A 21316-nucleotide genomic window follows, 5' to 3' on the forward strand; every position below is an offset into this window, starting at 1 on the left:
GGGGCAGAACGTGGAACCAGGAGAACGTGGAACCAGGAGAACGTGGAACCAGGAGAACATGGAACCAGGAGATTGCAGTGGATGTGAACACACCCAGTAGTTGAGATCAGAGCTGGAACCCAGATCCAGGAGATTCTGTTTAAGGCCTTAAGACCAAATTTTTAATGAGTTTTTTCTTGACCCATTTCTCATCCTTCCTCCAAGTTTCATGGAAATACCTTCAGAAGTTTGTACGTAATCCTGCAAACAAACAAACACATGGACGGGGGATGTAATTAATGTGGATTAAATAAGACAACTTGTCAGAAAGACTCATTATATCTGCTCCGTGAATCTGCATCAGCTCTACAGGTTAATTCTCAGCTGTAACATTATACGTCTGCATGAGTTTCGACAGGACATCGATCCCATCGATCGTCTTCTGGCACCTGTCGAGGCTCCGGTGCCTCGTCTGCCAGCTCCCACCGGGCGTCATTACACTCTGCTTTATGGCAGCGGATGTTTTTATGTTTACATCTAGTTCGAGCACTGAGGACAGAAAAAAATGAAGTAAATGTGATTCTGGTTTTTAATTTGGGGCAAAACAAAGTTGAGTGAAGTTGTGTGAAGTCAGGAAAGTGCTGCGCTCGGCGCTCGGTGCTTCGTTTCTTGTCTAATGACATAAGAAGCTGTGGACGCCGGATATTAGAGCTGGAGCTGTTTTCACAGAATTAAGATCGAAGCTTCGTCCGAGTTATTAAGTCACTTATTCTCTTTTCTCTTATGTTGACAGAACTGAACTCACCAGAGAACCTGACGTTCTGTTACTTCTGCTCCTCACACTTCCTGTTTCCCTCCATCCTGTCGGTTAGAACCAGTGAAACCACAACAGGAGTTTACCTCATAAAGTCTTTATTAGTAAATGAAGCTATGTGATGTCACTTTTTTAATATTTAGCCGCCGGCTGCGAACGCTGCTAAACGTCGTTCGGTGATTTAACATGAAAACAAAGGAAAAGTCCACACAGCAGCAGAAGTTTGGGTCGAAACGAGCGCTCGGAGACTGGAAACCGTCTCCAGAGCTCCGACAAACTTCACGTGTGAGGGATTTTTTTGTGAAGGAATTCTGCTGATCCGGTCCCTCGGTCCTTCGCGGTTCTGCCTTTTCTCTCCGTAATGAAAGCGATGACTGTAGGAGATGTGTGATCCCACATCAGCACTCCCTAATTGGAGAAACCTGGGGAAATAATGATGTGGGCCTGGGAGGAGATGATCAGCTTAGAGACGAGTCGTCCCTCACATGCTGACCCTGTCTTTCCTCCTGCTCCTCTCAGGTGGTCAGAGAAATCCCCCGGACCCTGTCAGAAACTCTGCATCAGCACACTCATACACTGAGGTAAGTGTGTGTCTCTCTGTGTGTGTGTGTGATACTCTTATGTGCATGCATGAAGCTTGATGTGCATGTTCGGTTGTGTTGTGTGTGTGTGTCATTGTACAGCGTCTGAGGGAGTTCACTTCTTTTACTGAACTGTACAGGAACTTTTTCTTCTGTTTGTCAGAGACACACATTTGTATCTGATGTCTCTGTCGTCAGGAAGGAAGAAGTTAGGATTAGTTGGATTTTCACTGGTGAACTAATTTGGTTTTGGTGGTTTGGTAAATGTTTCTGGCAGCAGGACAGAGAGAGAGTGTGTGTGTTTGCATGTGTGTGTTTGTGTGTGTGCAAAAGTGTCTTTAAAGTGTAACTTCACCTTTCAGTTTTTCTGCTCCAGCTATGAGCGATTCACACAGATTCACACCAGGTTAACGTTCCAGGATTGAAACTTTTTTTAATCAGGATTTTCTGAAACAAAAATGAATAAAATAGACGAGGAATTAACTTCCTGAACCGGAGCAATCTTTTATTATTTTTTAAAGATATTGTTTGGGGCGTTTTAAGCCGTTTTTTGATGGGAAAGACCAAGTGAGACAGGAGGAGACAGAGAGGGACACACAGACAGAATGAAACTGGACTGTCCAGCCTCATGGTGGCAGCTCTGCCAGGTGAAGTGTCCGGCGCCCTGAGCGGAGACGTCCTGTAAGTGGACGCTCACTGTTACGCTATCGAGGACGTGACTGGTGGACACACTGAAGGACTTGAGCTCTGATTGGTTGTTTTCTTTAAACCTGGAAGTTGTTCTTCTATCTGAGATACTCAATTTAAAAAAATACTGCGATTATATCTCTCATACAAAAGCAAATCTGGGTCATTTTGACAAACAACTCGATTCAAACTTCCATTTACATTCATATCCAGAATTATTAATGTTTTTCCGCTGCACACACGCGGCGACAGACCTGAAAATACTTTCACGTCTCTTTAGATGTTTATTTTCCCCAAGAGCTGTAAAATGATTCTCCCCCGGGATGACAACACTTCTTCAACTGGTGCATTTCATATTCAGCCGACATGTGTGGATGCATGTTGAAGTTTGTGTCAAAGTTTTCACATGCAAACGCTCTTTATTTAATTTAAGCTTTATTCTCACAGGAAGTTGACTCTGTGTTTTTTCAGCAAGAAGCTTCTTCGTATTTCATCAGTTTCCAGACTTTTCTTAAAAGCAGTGAATATGTATTTTTTAACACTGAGGGATGAGCAGTCACCTCCTGAGAACCTGTCGCTGACAGTTAAGCTCATGTGACTGTCTGGCATCAGCACGATAATGATCCTGAAGCAAGAGAAAGTCAAAAGAGAACAAAGAACATCGGTGGCGTTTGTGTGAAGAAGGTGTGGGAGCGAGGGAGAGAAAGGGAAACAGCTGGGAGGAAGCCAGACCTTTTTACAGACGAGACTCTGACTGACAGGTTGCACGTCGGCCTGAGGTCACTGATTACCAGACAAACACACGATCCGGCACCGACCACACCGCAGAACACGAGCTGCCGAGAATCTGCTGCACGGGCTGCAGGTTGATGCATGAAACTGAGGGGTTTTATCCCCCAGGTGCCTGAAGTAAACAGGTTTCTGTGACATTTCTTCTGCCTGGAAACGTCTGAGAATGTGAAGCACGAAGAGGCAAACACACGGCAGCTTCTCTCAGAATCTCTAACAACTCAAAAGAGCAAAAATAACATGAAACAAACTCAGAAACTCGTTTTGCAGTGAAATCACAGATTAATTTACATATTAGTTTTACTCAGGCAGTGACACACGTGACAGAATGTGTTAATTTTCATTTGGATAATTTATTATTTTCCCTGTTTTAAAAACACAAAAGCTAAACATAAACCTGCAGGGAGGCAAATTACAAAGTGAAACCAAAACTGACCAGATCAAATGAAAATAACAGAACAAACACATGAAGCTCGGTTCAGACTTTCAGCTGACAACACATCCTTTCCTCCAAAAAACCATATCTGCAAATATTTCAAAGTCCACACCATCATTTTATTATACAGGCTAAATCGCTCTGACTTGACAAATCTCCGGATTTGAGATGTGGTTGTTTTTCACACTTACCGTCAGGGAGGTTGTGTATGAACCTTTCGATTTCATTCACATATTGAGGAGGAACATTTGTCTCCACGAGTACAGAAGCTGGGACCTGATCCAGAACCTGCTTGAAACTGATGTTCATGATTTCTTTTTAAAAATCCTATCTGACAGAAACTGGTCCGACCCAGATAGACTCACGAAGGGCGAGAAACACACGGAGAGAAAAACAGGCGGATGAATGGATGAGTAGAAGAAGCCAAAAAAGTGCCCGATTAAAAAAAGTAAACGACAAAATAAAGACCCAGTTTTTTAATGTCGGACAACAGTGGCATTTTGTTTTCCTCCCCAGGGAGAAACACGTGGATAAAAGCAGGTCAGGGAGAAGTAACAGGAAGGAGCAGCGAGGAGAGAGGTACCACAGTTTATCTTCATGAAATCCCAGTTTAGTTTCTGATAGTGTGATGGTCAGGAAAGATTGAAGAGTGGTTTTCCAGCCTGATGGATTGTGGAGAAAAGGAGCAGCGAGCGGCGACAGGACGGGAGCTGGATGAGAGGATGCAGAGATGCAGAAGAGTGAAGTGGGGAGATAAGTGAAGAAGTGGGCCGAGTGAAGGAGGGAGGAGAAGAAACCGAGATTAAAATGTGTAGGGGAGGAGAAGCAGAGGTGGGAGGAGGAGGAGGAGGAGGAGGAGGAGAGGGGCAGATGACGACCTGGCACGTCTCCGGAGGATCCCGGCGGCGATCCAGCTGCTTCTGAAGGCCACTTTGGAAAAAGCCAGTTAACGGTGCCAGCAATACAGGAAGAGAGGGAGAGAGACAGGCTGAGGACGAGAGGGGGAACAGGAGCGAGGGAAGAATGGAAGAGTAAAAGAGAGAGGAGAATGAAATATGAAGGAAGAGAGACAGGACACGGGGGACGCAGGGAGGAAGGACAAAGACACACATATGTGAGTCACAGACAATGATAAACCATTTAAATCTAAAAGTGAAATAATTCAGTTGTTTCATTTGTAAACGATTGTTACCTGAATTTTAATTAAGTGAAAATAAAAACAAGCATCTAGAAGAAAAACGTGATTCACCACTGGAGGAGTTTTAATCTGAGCTGAGTTCTTCCAGCTGACGTGTTCTCAGGAGGATTAAACAGATGATATTTATTGTGGTGAGACGAAGTTGTGAATGTTCCAGAGTCTGACGCTCTGATAGAAAGATTTAAAAGTTCTCAGATCAACACTTTTCAATTTTCATATTTTCCAGAGCAGCAGAGACACAGGACGTGATATTTCTCAGGATGACACTTGATTCAGACTTTTCAGAATCGTGCTGTAGATGCAGCAGGAAGGAATAAGATGTTGGAGAAGAGATCGTCTGAGACTGACGATGCTTTGAGAATAAAGGACACTTGTCTTCGTCGTTCTCGTCCCTCCTCTTCTCCTCCTCCTCTTCTTCTTCTCCTCCTCTTCTTCTCCTCCTCTTCTTCTGCTCCTCTTCTGCCGTCGCTGAGAAACACAAATGCTGTTAAAAATAACGAACAAACCTCACCAGCTGATCTCCGGCCTGAGTGAGCAGCCACAGAAACATCCTGTTGGCGTTTTAAAACGTTCCCTGTCACTTCCCACAGAATAATGGTGGCAGGAGGTATCCTCCCATGAGGCCTTATGATAATAGGCCCATATGTGCCGCGCCGCCGCGATGCCAATTAATTTCTACACAAAACTTGTGAGGCCGCGCTGCGGAGTACGGTGACCTCCAGACACGGGTGCAATGACAAGGCGTGTTTTTACAGAGCGCCGAGCAGCGGCGAGGGACGACCGGGGGGTGCAGGGTGGTTAGTTAGCAGATTGACCTTTCCCATAAGGCACCAGCTCATCGCCTTGTTCCTTTTGTGACTAGATTAGAGAATTTAAATGCAGTGGGAGGTCAGCGGGGGATTTACTGTCGACCGGAGTCTGTCACCATCTCTAACTCTTCCCCGCGGCCGTGTCGCAGCCTGAAATACACAAAGGGATTGAGGAGAAGGTGTGGGAGACGAGAGGGGAGACACAGGAGATTAAAAGGGGGAGGGTGGCGAAGGACGGAGAGAAACAAAGAGAGACAGAAAGGGAGGCGAAGCAAATTAGAGAGGGAGAAGACGGGAAGCAAATCAGCGAGACAACGTGAGGGAAAGGAAGAGATGGAGGAAGAGACAGGCAGTGAGGAAGACGAGGAGAAATAATCTGATGAAAACAGAAAGAGAAAGATAAGGAGGGACGACAGGTGCGATGGGAAAGAGACGAGAGAGGAACAAATGGAGTCAGGATGAATCCAGACAAACGGAGGAAAGAGGAGAAGAGGGCGAGTTCTGATGAATGAAAGCGAAGGAGCGAGGGAGGAAGTGAAGACAGAATCAGTGAGGAGAGGCCGGCAGGGCCGCGGTGAGTCGACAGAAGAGCAAAGTAATGAACCTGCCTGGAGCCTAAAAGAGAAATGGATGTAAAATTGATCGCACTGCATGAAGGATTTCAGCGTCTTTTAATCTCCACACTTCCTGTTCGGTGGCTGTTGATAATCCTGAAGCGTCATCGGACAGGACGCTGCTGTCACCAAGCGCCGGGGCGGCGGCGGCGGCGCTGTGGTCTGTGTCGGCGCCGTCACGTGACACCGACGTGGTCACGGAGGTTTGAGGATCGAGGTCATAATTAAAAACATTTGCCTCGTTTATAGGAACTGAAAGTTATTGGCACAGCCGAGAAAGTGACCAGTGATGTCATAGTGATGTCATCGGGGTTACCTCGGCGTACAAACCGCACGTTGCATTATGGGAAGTCGTATCTCGTGTTTTTGGAGCTTGACTCGTGCAGTGAAAGTATTCACTTACGTAACCACAACAAGTGTGGACGAAGGTCAAAGGTCAACTTCACTATGACCTCACACGACAGCTTCTTGGTGTAATTTATTAACGTGATATCTCCGGAACTCCTCGAGGGAACTTCTCCAAACGTGGTCCAGATGTTCACTTGGACTAACAGTGATTAGACTTTGGTCATAGGTCACTGTAACCCCCTTGTGTCGGTGCTGAGCCGAACAACAGTCACGTGACGAGGAGCTGAGGAGGTGAAGCACGAGCCGAGCTTCATATTCAATTGATGCTGCGCTGCTGCCGTCCCTGCTGGTCCCTGACAGAGGTCGAGGAGGATTATGAATTATTCACATGTGCTTCTAAACTCGGCAAAAAGAAACAAAATACTGTACAACTTTAAATTCACACAGACACACACACACACACACACACACAAACACACTAAACGCTAAAGTGCAGATGCTAAAATTAACTAACCACCTTTGGCAGGATCTTGAGTCTCTTCATCTTTTTCTGTCTTACCCTTTTCTTCCCTCCTCCTCCTCCTCCTCCTCCTCATCCTCCTCCTCCTCTTCTTCAGCTGATTCCTTCCCTGCACACACAGAAACACACTTTGCGGAACATCGGGGGTCCCACCACACTAACTCAGACATTCAAACATACGTGAATGCAGAGCGAGTGTCACAGGTCAAAGTTCAGCAAAGTTGAGGATTCACGCTGCAGATTTGCTTCGCTCTCGATTTCTCCAGAATCATTTTGTAGTTTGATGTTCGATAGGACCTGTGTTTGTGATAACGAGATTTGATTGGCTAGCACGGGTAAGAAAGTATTTAAAAAGTTGAGCTTTTCTCAACTTAGCTTCATTAATATTGTATTATCACAATCAATTTTTGTCTAATTGTGGCAAAACTACACAAGGTTGTTTTCCAGGTGCTTTTTAGCCTGTGGATCTTTTGGTGTAAAGTTTCTTTATTGGGCTTCCTCTTTTATTTTGGTGATGTCATTTCACTTCCTGCTTCCTGGTCACCTGATTAAGACTCACCTGTACCTGACCAGCTCTGTCCCTGCACTTCCCCCTCAGAAACCCCACATATATCACAGTTTTCCGACTGTCTTTGTCGTGTTTTCTCCTCGTGTACGAAGTTACTTTGTGTTTTTAGTATTTATGATTCGGACGAATATTTGAGTTTTTAACGTTGGATTATTCTCTGGACTCTGATCTGCTGCCTGCTCTTGGATTAGTTTGACCTGACTTCCCTTCTCCTCTTATTGACATTTAACTGAATCATCTCTGATCTTTGATTTAAGTTTTAATTTCTACATTCGGGTCTTTTCTCCGTGTTTTCTCCTCACACAGTTGGTGGAGACCAAACCAGAGCAAAACGAGCTAAGTTATGGTGAATATTTGATCGATAAAGATGAGATGTGCTCAACTTTAAAAGGTGATGATGCGTCAGGTTTGCTTTTTGCGCTGCTCTCCTTCCCACAGCGACTCAGAAACTGGTGAATGTTTCTTAAAGTTCGATTTGGAGAATTTACAAACTGAACCAGAGGCGATCGAGCTTTTTAAATTACTGCCCCTTGTTTCTGGAACAACTCTCCACTCACTGTCTGATAAACAAAATCTACTGCGGCTTAAAACTCAATGGTCATCACTATGCTTCTTCTCTATTATTATTATTATAATTCGTTTTATATTTCCCACATAACTTATAAACACAACTTAACAATATAAACCTAAATCGAGCTTTTTGTTTATCATTTCTGCATTATTTATTCTGAATTTTGATTTACATTTTACGTGAGCGCAGTTTATTCTCGCTTCATGTGAGATAATATTTGATGAATGCATCGTATGTTGTTATTTCCTTTATCTAAATGTCACCTGCCTTCATGGAGCCTTTACTTTCTGTTCAGCCTTATGTATTTATAACTGAGAACTCCTCCCCCTCCTCGTAGTTGCACATCTGTTTGTGTATTTGTGTATTCGGTGCTGTTGAATATATACGTCTTAACGTTCCTCAATAATGTATCTGCTGTTTGGGTGTTTACATCTGTTTCTGCAAGTAGTTAAAAAGCTCTGTGTAAATAACATGTATTATCACGATTGTGTTTCTGAGGCTCGTCACAGTTTGTCAGTGAAGAACTTTGACTTTATAAATCCAGGTCCTTTTTAAAAATCAGAGTAATCAAGGGAGTTTTCATCAGCGTTGGATTTAGTCCAGCGGCAAATCCTGATGTATTCATCTGATTGCCCAACTCTATCACACACACACACACACACACACACACACACACACACACACACACACACACACACACACACACACACACAGAGGATTTGTGTTCACCGCTCTGTACTAACACCTTCCTCCAGACTTGCCTTAGGCGGTGCAGCAGAAGCTGAATTATTTAACAAATCAAGGTCCCAGGCTATGTATTTATATGATATCGGTAATGAGGCCGCTGGAGATTGTGCAGTGAGTTACTGAGAGGAGTGTGTGTCTGTGTGTGTGTGTGTGTGTCTGACCCTGAGTACACATGATGCTTCACTGAGTGCACAATAGTCTCCTTCTATTCTTCCCACAGGAGCTGCTGTTTCATCACTACCTCCATTGTCTGTATTATCTCTGGATGCTAAGTGTGTGTGTCTGTGTGTGTGTGTGTTGGTCTGAGGGGACAGAGTTGTGTAATATGGGGCTGAGAGCAGCCAGTGATGTTCAGGAGTTCCAGAGCGCTGCCTGTGCTTTGTGTGTTCTTGTGCGACTTGTGTAGATTCATGTTGTAGAAGAACAAAGCCTAAATATCCCCAGTCCGAGTTCCACTGTTCGTACCGATGACGTCATTGGTGTCATCGCCCTGTGAAGGTCTCGCCGTTATAATGGAGACGGTCAGAAACCAGATTCTCCTTCAATACGACACCTGGACTCTGCAGCATCTGAAACCAGGAGAATGTCGTGATGTTGGGATCTTCGGTGGCAGATGTCACTCAAGGTTTAATGGTAACGTTTGTCTTCAGGATCAATTTGTGGCTTCGGGCAGCGACTGTGCAAATTGTACACAAAAGACAAACCTCTGAAAAGATTGAATCCTACAACTGAAGGAATCAATCCAGCGGGCGATCAATCCACAGTGTCAGTTAGTTCTGTGTCTGTCGTCTTTTACGCTGTGGACACAGATGTTTGTTTGTGTCTTCGGCTGAAACGTCTTCCTGCTGCAGCACATTTAAAAAAGTTGTTTTCTCAAAAATCGCCTGAGGAGAAAGAAGTCAATTGTAATTGCAAAGCAAAAATATGATAATGGTAGAAAATGGCTGTAGGTGTAATTTTCTCAGGTGGTGAAGTTGAAACAGTCGTTACCTGTGTTTTCTGTCTGTGAAGCTCGTCTCTCCGTCTGTGATCTATTAAAACTCAGAACGACTCCTCAACGTTACGCTTGGAGACACATTAAAGACATTTCCTTTTTCCAATTTACTGTCACAACTCCACTTTCTTTATTCATACTTTTTTTTAATAGTTTTGTTCACTTAAATCAGTTTATTATTGACATTATAGTTACGTTGTTGTGTTGATTTTCAATCACAACCAGCTACTTTAAATCTCGTGTGTGTTTTTATGATTCATCACTTTATGCAGAATGTGTTGCTTTGTAAGTTCTATAAGATCTTTGTACATGTTTGTATTTATTCCTTAATTGAATCACATCCACGATTCCTCCTCTGTTTGTTTCTTCCTGAAAGTCCGTGATCTACACTTTAGTAATTAACCTCCCGGCTCCTCTTCACCACCTCGACACGTCTTTGTTTCACTTCACAGCTTCTCCCTTAATGAGCGGCTGCTCTGATTGGCAGCTGTACTGGTGGAGAGCGCCGGCTCGTTGTCATGGTGGACTTTTCTTAATTAGAGCAGATTCTTCACCCAGCCTCCGTAATGACTCCAGGCGGGGTTGCTAGGAGATTTGTGACACGACTCCAAAGCTTTTATTAGGATGAATGGAGAGGCGTGACTGTGTCGCACAAACACACACAGCTGTTCCTGTGAGGACACTGCATTGACTTCCTTTCTCTGTGGAACTAAACATATCTCTAACTCTGACTTGACCTGAACCAGGAGATCAGAAATGATGTTTTTACTCATTAGAACCAGACTTCGGTCCCCATGAGGTTCCCTGGTCCTGACAAGGTCAGTGTTTATGATGGATAACATCCTAAAGACAGAAACACACACACACACTCACCCTTAAATATTCAGACATATTAGAACATTATAAATAATCCATGATGAGCAGCATAAGGACAAAAGCATGTGGACACCACTGTTGTATATTGGGGCTTCGTTCCATCGAAGATAAATCGTAATAAGACAGAATCGGAAGCCTTCATTGATGCAGTGGTCCGAAAACTTTGTGACAGTGGTTTGAAGAAGAACTGTCAGGGTGAGAGCATCAGTATGTAAAGAGCCAGGTGCAGGACATGACTTTACAAATGTTCCAATGTGGGGAATTTCTTGTTGCCTCAGTTTTATAAAACTTTAAATTAAATATCTTTGTGTTGGATCAAACATTTTGTGTTGGACCTTGAGAACCTGAGGCATCATTGAGCCTGTGAGGTTGTTTGTGTACTGGACTGTTGGTTTGTTGGTTTGTCAACAGGATAACACAAGAACTACTAAACAGGCTTCCACCTAAACCGTCTCCTTTTAGCTCACGTTTATTCTCCACTGCTTGATGCACTACTTCTTTTAACCATCTTATCCATGTGACTACATGCAACCTATTGTCAAACCAATACTATGAGCTAAGAGAAGATAAAAAGCATCTGAGAACAACATCTATGTGTTTATGAGCAAGATTACACAAAAACTCCTGAAGGTATTTCTATTAAACTCGATGGAAAGATCGGTCAAAGGCCCAGAAAGAACTTGGATTCTGAACAATGATTTGATCATGTTTTTTAATCTTTCACCGATTTCCCAGAGAGTAAGTTATGGATCTTAATGAAGAAGAATCCAGCACAGAGGCTTATAATCGCTTCTATACAGATAAACCTGAGTCTACTCCACATGTTTATCTTTAGACTCCTCATTTAGCTGCTGTATATTTACCTGAAGTGAGCACATGAACCTCTTTATGCTGTCGTACTTGAGGAGTTCCCTGTTTGATAGAGTTCACACTGCTCACTGAGTGTGAAAGTATTGTGTTCGCACTCGACACTCGGAGGTGCAGACCTCGTCGTTCCCTCGTTTCTCTCTCTCTCCCTGTGATAGATGCTCGCTCGCTCACACTCGCACACGTTGACTCTCGCGGCTCCGATGGTCGCCTGCCAGCCGCTGACACGTCGTCGCTCAGTCGGCATCTGCCAAACGGTGCCGCGTGGAAGTGTCTGACATTCAGCGGCAACAACCCCCGACAACACTGATCAAACAGCAGATATAAAGCTTACACACGGAGCGAGCGGCTTATCAGCAGCCAGCAGCACAGGTCTGAACTCTCTCCATGTTGCGTTCATCTCAATAGACGGGAAACTCAATGGCACTTGAGTTCACTCCAACCCGAGTCGCTCCTGTTTGATTCCATTTGACTCCGTGCACGTCTAGCCCAATGCAATGCATTCAGTGCATCTCTCAGCTCCGTGAGGAACGAGTCCTGAAGTTATGTTTCTGTGATTGTGGAGCAGCAGAGAAACGAGCTGAGCTCAAGAGGAGACGAGTTTGAGTCTGTGCAGGAAACTGATCCGAGCAGATGAAGCGTCTAAAGTCCGTCTGACATGAAAAGGAAGCAACCGTTAAAAATGGTTTTACATTTGCATATGAATGAACGTTCATTGTGTCACTTTATGTAAAATGTAAAAGTGATTCAACCTAATGGCTTAAAGAGAGTTTTAAATCGTTTAAAGTCGAGTTGCCTTCATTCAGTCACAGGTGAAGCTGTGATGTTTAAAGTCGGAGTCCTCGTTAGACGTGAAAAAATATTTTCTACGTGTGCGTTGCCTCTTTCTTCGGCTCTGGAGATTGCGAACATGCAGTAAATGGACGATTCTGCAGCTCGTATTCATTCAGGGGCAATGAGGCTTGATGAAGTGAACCAGTCATGGGTCTCCAGTGACATGAAGGACTCTAGATCCAAACTCAGGATGTGGGTTTCACCTCATTTTCATCTTGTTCACATCAACAACACAAAGACCGTTGATAACAATGGACGAAGACTCCAGATCCAGAAAGTGAAGCCAAAGTAGAAAGTGAACTGAAATCTGAGACAAACACAAGATGGCGACACTCGATATTTTAGCTTCACATTTGCACGACAAGAGGAAGTAGAGACATCTTTATTTTAAATGCACATAACGGCAGCTTTCAAACATTGATGAATAATCATGAGACACATGTTCTGGATTAAAAACATCAGACGACATGACAGAGTATCAGTAACGCTCCATGTTGAAGTGCTCACTCGTATATATTATGGATCTGGACCAGGAACTAATCACTCGTCCGTTGGCCCGTGTCCCGGCCTTCCTCCAGATTTAATTAACATCTGCTAACAGGTTTTTGGAATATCCTGCTGACAAATGAACGCCACCGAAAACATCAAGTCTTTGGCCGAAGCGTTAAGCACTCTGCTTTATGGAGGCTGTAAAAGCGGAGGGAAGAATTATCTGAGCGACGTCAGCTGCTGCGATCTAAGGTAGAACATGGCTGCCGGGCGCCATGTTTGTAGGAGATATGACGTCTGTAGTTCAGCTCGTGAGGAGGTGACGCTGTATTCTGTTGTTCTCTGTGAGTGTAGAAGACGACGTGTTGTTTTAAACTGCAGATCTATAACGATTCCTCTCCGCGCTTCAGTATCGGCTGAGAAATTAGCGTCCGGGGGTCGTGTGAGGACTCGCCGGCGATGGATGGAGTCCTCGCTCAGCTGTCTTTGTGCAGGAAATGGATGAGAAGCAGCGGCCTCCTCTCTAAGCCGCTCAATAAGCCGTTGCAGAACAAGGATTTCCATTTGCATTCGGAAGCAAAAAAAAGAAGGAGAAGATCCTCAGATTGTGGATTAGTCGACTGAATTCGCTGCTGAACGAAAGAATTAGGAGTTTGGGCAGAATTAATGGGCAAATGGGGAAAAGGGTCTATTTGTCCCACTTTGAGGGTGTGTGTGTGGGGGACACTGGCTGTGGGGTCATCTCGGGTCATTTCTTTTTGGATTGTTGGAAATGGAAAATGATTTTCAGACGTCCACATGACACATACCAGTCTTATATCTATAGAACTATTTCTATCCTGTGGAGCCGAGGAGAAAAAAGGTTTATTTTAATATAAATATATTGTTGCTTTTTCTAACTTTGTCGTCTGAAACGTTTGTGAATCACCAGCAAACTCCATATGTATATGGAAATGAGAGAACACCCTTAAATGAATAAATATGAATCAGCCCTTTCTTATCCAACACATCAAACTTCACCTCTTAAAGAGCAGGATGCTGAAGTGACTCTGGTGAAGACTCTACATTATCATCCTGGAGGTTTTTTGACAACCACATGTTTCACCTTTTCAGATGTTACCGCGCAACTGAAAAGTATATTTCTGGTCTGAACTGTAAAGAATCTGCCTGCACCAGATTTATTTCAGCTGAATAAAGTGAACTTTGCTTTGACAGCCTGATCCTCACTTGATGCTCAATGAGAGCTGAGGTGTTATTTTGAAGGAGACGTGTTTATAAAGGATTTTTGTGAATTTAAAAATTCTGCGAAGTTAAAAAAAGCTGAAAGTCTGAGGTAAATTCAGATCCTCTCCTGAAACCTCTCGTCTCCAAATGTGAGGAATTACAAACTGTGCCGTTTAACAGCCTTTAACTGCCGGTGCTCGTCTGCCGGTGCTCATCTGCTTCTGTTGTGGAACACTGTGTTTTTGTAAGAGGTGGAAAATCTAGCCAAGGGCAAAGCGCTCAGAACGACTCGACTCAGTAGAGAAACAGCAGATTTTTCTCTGTTTATACAGAAAGTTATTGTCCTTGTTGTCGTGTCTGATTCAGTGTCTCCTTGCAATCGCTGCGCAAAAACACAGAAACGTTACTTTTGCTCTCGCAGCTTTCTGCTCCTTCGTCCTCGGAGCTCGTTTCCACGGTGAAGACTCTGCTGCACGTTTCCCGTTGAGCTGTGACAAAAGGTTGCTCTGATTTCGTGCCTTTTTCCTCTCCTGTCCTTCCACCTCCTTTATTTCATGATCCAGACAAACTGTGACAATTGCCAGTGTCACTCTGCCTCATGTGAAGGTTCCTCTGACTCGTGGTTCGGCGACTGCTTCGTCCGCCGGGAGCTTTCACACTGACGACTTCCTTCTTCTTGAAAGTGCTCTCTGTCTCGCTTGCCCTTGATGGAACATAATTGATATGCGGCGGCTGCAGATCCATAAAAGCTTCTTCTCCTGCTTTTGCACTTAAGTAAAACTTGGATTGCTAATGGATTATAAACTTTATTTACCCAGTCGTGAAATAGAAAAGACACATAAGCTAATGCTTTAAATTATAAATGTTGTGTTTTCAGGCTTTTAGTGTTTAACATTGTTTGGTATTTTTCTTCTGTCTAAAGGTTTCTTTTATATAATTTAAAGAGCTGTATGAATAAGATAATTATAATTATTATATTTACACTGGCTCATGCACTAATGTGTCTCATGTATGAGTTGCTCCATGTGTAGATTTTAAACTTGATATCAAACGACGACGACTCAAAGCAGTTGTTCCTGAGAAGCTGCAGCGCTGACGTGAGAACCAGGAGAAACATGTGATGTCTCACTGGACAGATGACGACATGTTTCACACTAACTACTTTACACATAAAGTGATAACTGATTTTTAATATTGACCACGTGCACAATCAGAAATCCACCCACAGAGGATCTTCACCAGCTCAGCAGGTTTTCTGAACTTCCTGTCGAAGCTGTCGATGGTTAAACACGACAGCGATGAATAAAACAGATCCTGGATTATTCAGAATTGACTTTCCACTGATTTGCTGAACACATTTCTCAGGTGACGTTCTGGACCAGTTCAGGTTTTAGACATGTTCTGCTGTGAAACACGTTGTTGCCTAGACGATGGATCATCGTGGCGTTCAGGGGGTTTGGTGCCAACACCTGCTTCTGTGATTCACGACTTTGAATTCCGTTGATTTGAACGAACCGTCCGGATCAACGGACAAATCCCCTCTGATGATCGAGCAGCGAGACGAGGGACTGAGCGGCGCTCGTGCGATGTCCCGGTCTGAGGGAGTGGACGCCGTTTGTCCTTCTTATTGACGTCTTCAGGCCAAGTTGTCAGCTTGTTTCCTGAAGTGCAGAGCTGTGACGTTTCGAGCCAAAACAGACGCCATTTGCTGACGGATCAATACGACGTTTCAGAGACAAAACCTCTCAGGGACAAAGCAGCCGGAGACGTGAGGGTGAAACCGAGCAGTTTGCTTAAAGGCGACTGTTCTGCCGAGAGTTTTTGTTGTGTTGCAGAATATTTCACTTTAAACGGGTCGTTTGCGTCGCCCGCTCTGTCTGTTGGGGAGACTTTTATTTCATGATCATTATCTCATCCTCGTGCTGTTCCCTCAGAGGACCAGGAATGCAATCCGTCATCCAGCGGTGACAGTCACACCCCACAAAGACAGCCTCTTCGTTTCTGACTCAATGAACCCGCGGTGCCGCTGCCAAGCGACGCTAAACGCTGAATCATTTTTCATGCCTTTCTCCCCGTCCCATTCTCCTCCAGCCGAGTGTTAGCTCATCAGAGCAGGGGCTGTCTGCCGCCTGCCAGAGCCATCATCTACATCACCGCGCTCCAGCGGAAACACAATCGCTGGGTTCTATGGAAAAACCAAACGCCAGAGAATAACAGGAGCAATATGTTTCTCTCCTGTCTCTGTTCCAGCAGCGTGGACGGGACGGCCACGGGAGAGAGAATGAAACAAAACCACACGGACTGACGGAGAGAGAGGAGCAGCTGCTCCTCCTGCTCCGGAGTTTAACATCGACTGTAGAACAAAAACAGAGTTTAATGAAATCATTAGTTTGAGGAATTTGTCTTGTTATGAGAAAAATGTTCACATCTGAAAAGACGACATAATTCAACAAAAACCTTGAAGTCGACCTGCTCCTCTGATTCCTGACTTTCTACCTTAAACACATTCAAAAAATGTATAAACAGAATATTTCTAACATGCAGTGCTGTGTGGGAGATGCACAGTTTGAGTTTATTTATAACATGTTCACTGTCTGATTCATATTTACGTTTAGTGAACAATGCAGAAGATATATGAGCATTTATCTGAATTTTAAATCCAAAACTTTCTTTCCTCAGCTTCAGTTTCAGGAGACATTCAGAAAAACAGTTGGTGGAAGTTAACACGTTTAGATACAGATAGAGTTCCTGACACTCGATGGTCCCTCGGCTGACGCTGTGGTTCTGTCCCACCTCAGTGTCTCAGTAACCATTAGACCTGCTGTCTGTCAGGCTGGTAGCCGGAGCTCAGTAAGAGGAGTAAACATGCCATCGTCCTTGTTAGCATCACTGTCACCTGTAGCTCGGATCTTAATTATCTGGGAACCAGCGCCGCACTGTACCGAGCACACACACACTCACAGCTAATCAGCCTCCTCCACCAGATTCCTACCTCTCGGCCACTGTGCCGTCAAATTACCTCCAACCTCCTCTGCAGCTTCATCTGCGAGGAGCAGCAGCAGCTTCCATTACAAGCTCAGCAGATGGTTGGAGCCGGGCGGAGGCGCAGCGATCGTTAACCTGCTGGGCTCGTTGCTATGTGCACCTCGTCTCTTCTCATTCAGATCTCCGCTCCCACACGTCAAAACTTCCCCACGCGCTCCGACTCTGGAGAACTCAACCTGCCTGTTAGAGTCCATGGGAACAGCCATGCACTGAACAGGTCTGTCCTTCAGGTTGAGAATAATGTGGCTGAACTATGGAAGTTCACCAGTGACATTTCCCCTGTTAACAGATTTGTTTGGTAGTTTCACTCTTGTTGATGGTGAAGAACAGAGGAAGTCGCTCCTTGTTAAGATCTATGAGACAAATTGTGATTCGTGAATATGAGCTTTACTAAAAATTAGATTGATTGATTGACCAGACATCTCGTCCTCTGAAGAAATCCACATCTGGTCTGAAATTAGTTTGAAAGATGTTTTTTAGACACAAACTCTAATAAATTGTGTCTGGACATTTTTCCAGGAGTTTGTTAGACATCTGAAGACGCAGCAGGAGATTGATGAATCTCCTCGTCTGTCCAAGCTGACGTCTTCCTCGTCTACGTGTACGGCTCCTCTTCTTCATCCTCCACGTCCGTCACGTGTTAGAAACCTGACGTGTTCAGTGATGTGATGATGTGGATCTAGTCCATGGCAAAGCAAACGGTTTAAACCACCTTGATTTAAAAAAAAGGGGTGAAATTCATCCATTTGTTCCAGACATTGGCGCCGTGAGGAAACTTCCTGATGACGGTTTCTTTATTTCTCGGAGGTGTTTCCTCTCCAGCCTCATCCGGCAGCAGTGAAATGTCTCTGAGCTCATCACAGATCTGCAGCTAATGAGAATTTAATGGCATCCGGTCCCATATTTAAGCTAAATGCACATTTGTTGCAGCTGAGTTGAGCCTAAACTCTTTTGGTTTCCGAGTGTTTTCAGAGATCCTCCCCACGATGGGGGTTCATTTCGAAGCTGGACTCGGCGTCGCTCCTTGTCCTTGTGGGTGAGCGTAGCGCCGGCTGCTCTCTGGACCTTAATAAACCTTATTATGATGACTTACTCACTATTTCAGCTCAAACTGCACATCCAGACAAAAGGCCATTGGTCCTCGTTAAAAATGCATGTGCAGAGACTTTACTGACGCAATTCACTAAGATGGGACTGAGCCGGTGTTTAGTTGCACACAGCGAAGGTTTTGTGAGAACGGATGAGAATAGTTTTTATTGAGCTGCGATAAAGATAAAAGCTATTCCCTCCAATTTAAAATATATTTATAAATCACAGTGATGGAGGAAGCTGAAGGTGAATGACTCAGAGGGAGGGAATAAAACAAGGAAGGACATAACGAGGGAAGGAAATAAAAAGTAAACAAGGAAGGATATAAGGGCATAATGAAGGAAGGAAATAAATGTAAATGAGGAAGAAACTGCACAGGGAAATAAGGAAGAAAGGAAGGAAATGAAGAATTAAGGAAGGAGGGTAATGAGGGATGAAGAAAGAAAATGAGGAGTGAAGTTAGGAATGAAACAAGGGATGAACTATAGATGGAAATAAGGAAGGAAGTAAACAACTACATAAAGAGGGTAGGAAGCAAATTTGGCAGGATGGGGACGTGGAAGGAAATGCAGAAGGAAGTTATATAACAAGGAAGAGAAGAAACATGGAAATAATTGGAAGCAAGGAAGGAAGCAATTAAGGAAATGTGTCACGAAGGAAGGACAGAAGGAAGGAGGAAAGGGAGCAAGGAAAAAAGGAAGGAAGAAGATGAGGAAATATGACAGGAAGAAAATAAGGAGGAGGGAAATTATGAAAGTAGGAAGAAAGGAAATAAAGAAATATGGCAGGGAGGAAAAAGGGACGCAGGAAATAAGAAAGGAAATGTAGATGGAAGGGATGGAAATAAGTAAAAAGATGAAGAAATGACGCTAACAAGGATGGAAGGAGGAAATAGTAAGGAAGGGAGGAAATAAAGAAATAAGGAAGGAAGCATGGAGGTGTAGGAACATGCTCAGCTGGAGGTGAGTGACAGTTTGATTGGTGGATAGTGATTTCAGATGGCTGTGATTTGACTGAGCTCACTTCCTCAGATACAGAGCGACGTGCCTCCTGGCGAAGAGGAAGAAGGAAACACAGCAGAGCAACCAAGAAACCTGAGGGAGGAAAACTGTATTTTTGATATATCCACTGTTAATAATACAGGAAGATTAATAAATAGATATGATATAAAAGTTTCTAAAGGAGGGAAACTGGTGAGAAAGTCTCGGTACTGGTTTGTTTTCCTTCAGGAGAATCGTGGACGCTTGTTTTGTGTTGATTTTCTAAATGACTCATTAACAGAGAAACGATCTGGAGGAGAAAACACAGAGTGACCGACTCCTTCAGGTGTTTAACAGCTGAGTCAGCAGAACGCTGGAGAGTCACTGGAGTGAGAAGGTAGAAAACTGATCAATTCACTCTGCATCGGTGGCAGACGCGGAATTTGTCACTAGGTGCTTTTTAAAAAACAATTAAAATCAGTAACGTGCGTCGGAGGAGTCTTTATAACGTCGTCATATTTAAAACAAAGGCAACTTGTATGATTCTAGTTTTAATTTGAATGTCAAAAAACTGTTACATGGTGATTTAGTTACGTGGTGATTTAGTTGCTTGGTGATTTAGTTACTTGGTGATTTAGTTACTTGGTGATTTAGTTACTTGGTGATTTAGTTACTTGGTGATTTAGTTACGTGGTGATTTAGTTGCTTGGTGATTTAGTTACTTGGTGATTTAGTTACGTGGTGATTTAGTATTCTTGGTGATTTAGTTGCTTGGTGATTTAGTTACTTGGTGATTTAGTTACGTGGTGATTTAGTTACTTGGTGATTTAGTTACGTGGTGATTTAGTTACTTGGTGATTTAGTTGCTTGGTGATTTTACTGTGATTTAGTTACGTGGTGATTTAGTTACTTGGTGATTTAGTTACTTGGTGATTTAGTTACGTGGTGATTTAGTTACTTGGTGATTTAGTTGCTTGGTGATTTAGTTACGTGGTGATTTAGTTGCTTGGTGATTTAGTTACTTGGTGATTTAGTTACTTGGTGATTTAGTTACGTGGTGATTTGATGATTTAGTTACTTTATTAGTTACTGGTGATTTAGTTCTTGATTTAGTTGCTTGGTGATTTAGTTACGTGGTGATTTAGTTGTGATTTATTGTGTCTATTAGTTACTTGGTGATTTAGTTACATGGTGATTTAGTTGCTTGGTGATTTAGTTAGTGGTGATTTAGTTACAGGTGATTGGCTTGGTGATTTAGTTTTGGTGATTTAGTTGCTTGGTGATTTAGTTGCTTGGTGATTCAGTTACTTGATTTAGTTGGTGATCTTGATTTAGTTACGTGGTGATTTAGTTACGTGGTGATTTAGTTACTTGGTGATTTAGTTACATGGTGATTAGTCTTGTGATTTAGTTGCTTGGTGATTTAGTTACTTGGTGATTTAGTTGCTTGGACGTGGTGATTTAGTTACGTGGTGATTTATTTCGTGGTGATTTAGTTACGTGGTGATTTAGTTATGATTTGGTGATTTAGTTACTTGGTGATTTAGTTACGTGGTGATTTAGTTAGTGGTGATTTAAGGAAATACGTGGTGATTTAGTTACTTGGTGATTTAAAGAGTGATTTAGTTACTTGGTGATTTAGTTACTTGGTGATTTAGTTACTCGTGGTGATTTAGTTTGATTTAGTTACTGGTGATTTAGTTACGTATGTGGTGATTTAGTTACGTGGTGATTTAGTTACTTGGTGATTTAGTTACGTGGTGATTTAGTTGCTTGGTGATTTAGTTGCTTGGTGATTTAGTTACGTGGTGATTTAGTTACGTGGTGATTTAGTTACTGGTGATTTAGTTGCGTGGTGATTTAGTTGCTTGGTGATTTAGTTACTTGGTGATTTAGTTGCTTGGTGATTTAGTTATGTGTGATTTAGTTACTTGGTGATTTAGTTGCTTGGTGATTTAGTTGCTTGGTGATTTAGTTACTTGGTGATTTAGTTGCTTGGTGATTTAGTTGCTTGGTGATTTAGTTGCTTGGTGATTTAGTTGATGGGATTTGAACCGTGTTTGCTTCAGGTGAAAGTGGCCGTCACGGTACATTAACAGGTTCCACCCGTTCTAACGAGGTAAAGCATGTTCATTTTGACGAACCTTTATTTCGTGATACATATTCAACCACGTCTTCCTGCGCCCGGCTCTGAATCGCCAACGCAGGGCCGTAATTGGCTGTTTTCCTCCCCAGAGTGAAGCATGCTGGGAGTGAT

General features: G+C 43.4%; 1 protein-coding gene across 1 annotated transcript in view; it reads left to right on the top strand.

Moving 5' to 3' along the window:
- Positions 1-1351: 1351 nt before the first annotated feature.
- The window catches only part of sgcd (sarcoglycan, delta (dystrophin-associated glycoprotein)), a 117732-nt gene continuing 97767 nt past the window's right edge, over positions 1352-21316 (top strand). Inside the window, exon 1 of the mRNA XM_047343645.1 lies at positions 1352-1374. The gene's annotated coding sequence lies outside the window, so the exon portion shown is untranslated. The remainder of the gene's footprint in view (positions 1375-21316) is intronic.

The sequence above is a fragment of the Hippoglossus stenolepis genome, chromosome 15, assembly GCF_022539355.2.
Source record: "Hippoglossus stenolepis isolate QCI-W04-F060 chromosome 15, HSTE1.2, whole genome shotgun sequence".
NCBI classification, from domain to species: Eukaryota; Metazoa; Chordata; class Actinopteri; order Pleuronectiformes; family Pleuronectidae; genus Hippoglossus; species Hippoglossus stenolepis.